This window comes from Nanorana parkeri, unplaced genomic scaffold (assembly GCF_000935625.1).
Source record: "Nanorana parkeri isolate BGI_ZX_2015 unplaced genomic scaffold, ASM93562v1 scaffold958, whole genome shotgun sequence".
NCBI classification, from domain to species: domain Eukaryota; kingdom Metazoa; phylum Chordata; class Amphibia; order Anura; family Dicroglossidae; genus Nanorana; species Nanorana parkeri.
Window position 1 is genome coordinate 134,191 of NW_017307226.1, and position 5,737 is coordinate 139,927.

Sequence of the window (5,737 nt, forward strand, 5' to 3'; positions counted from 1 at the left end):
TGTCCCGGTGTGGAGGCTGTGTGTGTGTGTGAGAGAGGATCTCCCGGTGCCGCCTCCCCTCCGGAGACTCACTGCGCCCCCAGCGGCCGAGAGCGGTATTGACAGCCAGCAGCAACAGCGTCACATGACCGGCGACCTGTCATCCCGTCCGGGACTTGCTTGCTGCACCCCGGAGAGCTTCTGCTACTGTACACCCTAATCTGTACACTGTGTGGGCGGGGACACGGAGAGCCTATCACAGATCAGAGACCCCCCCCTCACAGCCAATCACAAATATCCGCCTCGCAGGTCACCACATATAAAGAGAAGCTGTCACAGACATTCCCTCCCAAAGATACAGTAATATCTTCCTCACACATAAAGAGAACCTGTCACAGACATTCCCTCCCTGAGATACAGTAATTTCTTCCTCACATATAAAGAGACCCTGTCACTGACATTCCCTCCCAGAGATACAGAAGTATCTTCCTCACACATAAAGAGACCCTGTCGCAGACATTCCCTCCCAGAGATACAATAATATCCTCCTCACACATAAAGAGAACCTGTCACAGACATTCCCTCCCAGAGATACAATATTATCCTCCTCACATATAAAAAGACCCTGTCACTGGGATGCACTAATACCAGTTTTTCAGTATCAAGTGCGAGTACCGATATTTTGCTTTCAGTACTTGCCGATACCGAATAACGATACCGGTGCTTCCGTTGGCATGGAGCCGGCTTCCCGGGTAATCAGGAAGCCGGGCAGCGGGTAATGACATGCCGCCCGGCTTCCTGATTGCCAGGGAAGCCGGCTCCATGTTGTTTGGTCTGCTTGATGGCAATTAGCCGGGAAACCGGCTTCCCAGCCAAACAGCATTGAGCCGGATTCCCGGCCAATCAGGAAGCCGGGCGCCGAGTAACGACCTGCTTGACCAGGAAGCTGGCTCGATGCTGAATGGCCGGGAAGCCGGCTTCCCAGCCAATCAGCAAGGAGCCGGCTTCCCGACCAATCAGGAAACTAGGAGGCGGGTCATTACTCGCCGCCCAGCTTCCTGATTGCATGGGAAGCTGGCTCCATGTTCCCCTACGGCACTGCCGGTCAGAGGAAATCTTCCTCTGAGTGGAAGTTCCGGTATCGGGGAAGGTATCGGAGCATTTGGGTAAGTACTCGCCCAAATACTCGGTATCGGCACCCATACTAGAAACTGTGCATCCCTAATCAAAACCGTATTTGACTGTGCTAAATAGCGCTTCTCACTGGTCAGCTCAGTCATCTGACCATGCCGACCAATGAGTGCTTGCAATTTGCGAGGAAAATTCTAAATGCATAGGGCAGGACTGCGCTGGACAGCAGTACGGGGTGCAGATTGTTCACCTGTACTGGCGAAGGGTAAGGACTGTGCGCCGAAAGGTATAGCGGGGAGGGGGGGTTGGAAGAGACGGGGCCAGATTTCACCGGGTAATTCCCTTTTCCCATATTACCTTGGAAAGTGAACTTACTCTTTAATGTACATTGTGTGTGTAAGAGAGTTCTGCTGCCTGGCTACCACAATATGGCACACAGTGGAGAGGCGGCAGCATGGGCACAATGTCCTACGCGTGTGTTTATTTGCATGCAGATGGCGGGGGCTGCGGGGTTGGTTTTAATTTTTTTTATTTTATTTTATACTTTACCACTTTTATTTTTTACGTTTTTATATATTTTATTCTTTTTTATAACTTTTTTTATTTATTTTTAACTTTTTTTTCCCCATTTAATTTTATTCCAAGCCCCTGTGTGATAGTTTTGGGGTGACAGGCTCCTTTTATGGAACCTGCTCTCCAACACAGAACAAATGTTCTGTGCAGTTCATGACAGCTGAGACAGGTGGCGCTGTCATTACAGCAGGGGCGTCCCGAGGCTGGGTGACACCCGGAGCGGTAACCCGAGTGTCACCACGCGTGTGCGCGACAACGTCATCGCGCACACGCGGCAGTCTTCTGATGGACGCCGGCAGAGAGAGGAGGGGACAGTCACCCGGCGGGATAAGGTATGCCGCCGTGTCCCCTCCTCTCTCCTGATACTGTCGGACGTTCGGTCCATGACCGAGCGCCCGAGTTTTCAGAGGGGGGTGACACCAAAAGGACTGTAAGTCATTTTGGTGTCACCCCACCAATGGTGTCACCCGGGTGCGGGCCGCACCCCCCGCACCTCCCTTGTGATGCCACTGCATTACAGCACCACGGTCTCACTGATTACACAGAGCAGAGCAAAGAACGGACGTTCTTTGCTCTACTATACACTCTCTATACTGAGCCATTGTGCCGTGGTCCTTGGTCCCCCAGAAGAGCGGGGGTCCCCAAAAACCACGGCGAGTGGCGGAGGCGGACAAGTTTGCCATGCTCGATTGATACAAGTGATCTGATCAGATCACTTGTCTAAAAACGAGCGGCGGCTCCCCGCTGTACATATAGCACTGCTTGTCCGAAGCAGGGCTAAATGTACAAAAAAAACGACTCGCCCGGCGCCCGCAACTACATGTCCCGGGCATCGGGCGATAGGAACTCCATACCCCTGCATGTGTTTTTTTTTTTAGCTTTTTCTGTTTTTATTACATTCATTTAACTCCTTGCGTGGCAGCACGTTGCCGCGAAGTGTAAAGTACAAAAAGTGCGATAAAATGTATTCATGTTACACCCTGTATATGGAATTCATATTCTATGAATATATATAGAAAATAATATTTAAAAAGGTAAGCAGCGATTTTTAATTTTTTTTTTTAACGAAGAACGTCAGCTTTTATAGAAATGAACCCTTGCAGTGGGGCTGCACTGGAAGGGTAAACTGCTTGTTTAGGTCTAGGATCAGTTTTGGTCCTATGGCAGTCACTGCTCACCTCTCTCCCCCTCCACTCTGGTTGTTTTATGTCCCTCACCATCTTCAAGTTGCAGCAGAGCATCCCAGAGGGAGCATGGGAAAGTCCTGTTTCGTAGTTTATAGGTCTCCCAGGTTCCTCTCCTATAGTGATGGGCTCGGGCGTGTTTGCAAGCGCCTCGTGCCGAGCCCGCCAGGAAGCCGTCAGCGGTAGGGCCAATCACAGGCACTGAGACACGTTCCTGGTCCGCAACTGCAGAGATCGGTAAATGTCTCATTGCCTGTGATTGGCCCTGCACGCTGACAGCTTCCTGGCGGGCTCGGCACGAGGCGCTTGCAAACACGCCCGAGCCCATCACTACTCTCCTATACATTTAGGAATTGCTGATCCGGACTCCAGTGCTGGGTTTACTCCTCTCTCCATTGGCAATTTAATCTCACCTGGAACCTGTACTCAGAGCTCTCTGCCTGGGGATCAGACAAGTCCTGTCTGAGAGAGCTGTAAGGTTGGTGAAAACTTGCAGACAAGCGGTAGGCCTGCTCAGCCTGTTAGTAAGGAACTATATCTTTTGTTTGTGAAGTTAGTGCCGGGATACGGCTAAATTTTATTTTGTTGATATCTTGTGAACCACTGTGAATGCTCTTGCAAATATCCCCAATAAACACTGCACTGTTTGCCACTACTCCCCTGGATTTGGTATCTGTCCCCAAGAGACTGCTTATTCCCAGGGGGCTTATGTACCAGCTACCGATTGCCTACTTACAACGTCTATTACACCCGCCAAGATGTGATGACGCATGTCCTTAGACCGCCAGAGTCCGGGGGAGAAGAGGCTGGTGTGAATGGTCCAGCAGCCAAGCGGGGCCGAGGAGTGGGCATTTCTGCTTTATTTTGCCTCCATCGTCCTCTATACGAGTTTCATCTCCCGCTGTACTTTCAGGCCGACGGGAGTCAGCCAACATGTGTCTCGTAGACCTCAATACTGCGGTCACGTCCCCGACCCTCTCCTTGGCTAATCACAAAGCAAAGGACCCCAGTTTGTAATTGGCCAGGAGAGGGTCAGGGATGTGACCACGGAAGTCCTATAGTTTTTGTCTCCCGAGCATGCTGGAAGTACAGCAGGAGCTGTACTTTGCAGTGCGATCGACCGCACCAGAACGTGTGGCACATCAATTCCTGCGTTCTGATGCAGTGCGATCGGAAAAAATAGTGCATGCAGCTTTTATCAGATTGCACTGGACCAGAACGCAGAAATTGATGCGCCACATGTTTGGGTGCGGCGATTGCATGTGTGGCTGCAGTGCCATTGACTTAACAGCACCATCATTCCCCCTCCCATCCCAGAACGCAGGGTGCCGGCCAGGATGCACTCCAGTGCTATCCAGCAGCAAATCGCACTGGAGCTGGTGTGAACTGGCCCTCAGTTGTCCCTCCTTTTGGTCTGATGTACAGATACTGTATCCATGAAAAGTTTAATTACCAAAAGTCTTATTCTGCACTAAAAGTTTAATCTCCTAATTTTGTTGTTTCTCATTATGAAAAAGTCTACTATGAAGGAAAACTAATAGTGAATAAAAACAATTCCGGGTTTACCCATCATTTTTGGCATTTAAATTCTTAATGGTCGGCATAATTGGGGACATGGCAGGGGGTTGGGTGTCCATTACCTCAATACATTGTGCTAGAAGGTGTCCCTCTTCCTCAGCTCAGAGGTATATACTATGCACCAGAATAGCTCAGAAGACTTCTATCACTGCAGGCCAGCCAGTGAGATTTCCAGACAGCCATGTGGTGGAAAATGTGATGCAACAAAAGAATGCAGGATAGCAGTATACGGTAAATCCCGTCTATTTTATATAAGAATGATTTTGACATTTTTATAACCGTGTATCAGTTGCGAGTAGTCCATTCTGAGGTGCAGGAATCAGAGTAAGGGCCCATTCACACCAAATCGTTGCATTAGCATACCTTATCACACAGCACACATAGCATGCATTACTGTGCCCTAGGTGCGTTGTGTTGCCATTCAATTGGGCCTTTATTCTAACTATCTGTTCTTAATCTTTATGTATTGATTCTGCCAGGGACTCTTCTCTTGTCCTATATGCTGGGGAAAATTCTCAGTATATGATCTTATTCTGTATGTATGGACTCTGCACAGGACCTCTTCTCTTGTCCTATATGCTGGGGAAAATTCTCAGTATATGATCTTATTCTGTATGTATGGACTCTGCACAGGACCTCTTCTCTTGTCCTATATGCTGGGGAAAATTCTCAGTATATGATCTTATTCTGTATGTATGGACTCTGCACAGGACCTCTTCTCTTGTCCTATATGCTGGGGAAAATTCTCAGTATATGATCTTATTCTGTATGTATGGACTCTGCACAGGACCTCTTCTCTTGTCCTATATGCTGGGGAAAATTCTCAGTATATGATCTTATTCTGTATGTATGGACTCTGCACAGGACCTCTTCTCTTGTTCTTTATGCTGGGTGTAATTCTCAGTATGCTGGGTGTAATTCTCAGTATGCTGGATGTAATTCTCAGTATCTTTTATTAATAATTGGGTATGTGACACTGCAGACAGTTTTTTTCCTTGCAGGAAGGATGGCAACCATACTATGAATTATGGTAAGGAGGGGGATGGGCTTTGTACATAGGGATATATATTGCACCACATACACTACCAGCTGAACTTAAAAATGCTCAATTTAGCATGGATGGGGGAATCTCCCCATCTAGGCTATTGTATTCTGACTGTGGTTAATTTGTATGGGGAATTTGGCTGGAGCATTTTCCCAATGAAGGAGAGGATGTGGCGACCCTGTGCTTTCCATGATGGTTATCACCAGAATTGTCTGCCTAGGGAAATGTTGGTACCAGCATTGGAGCG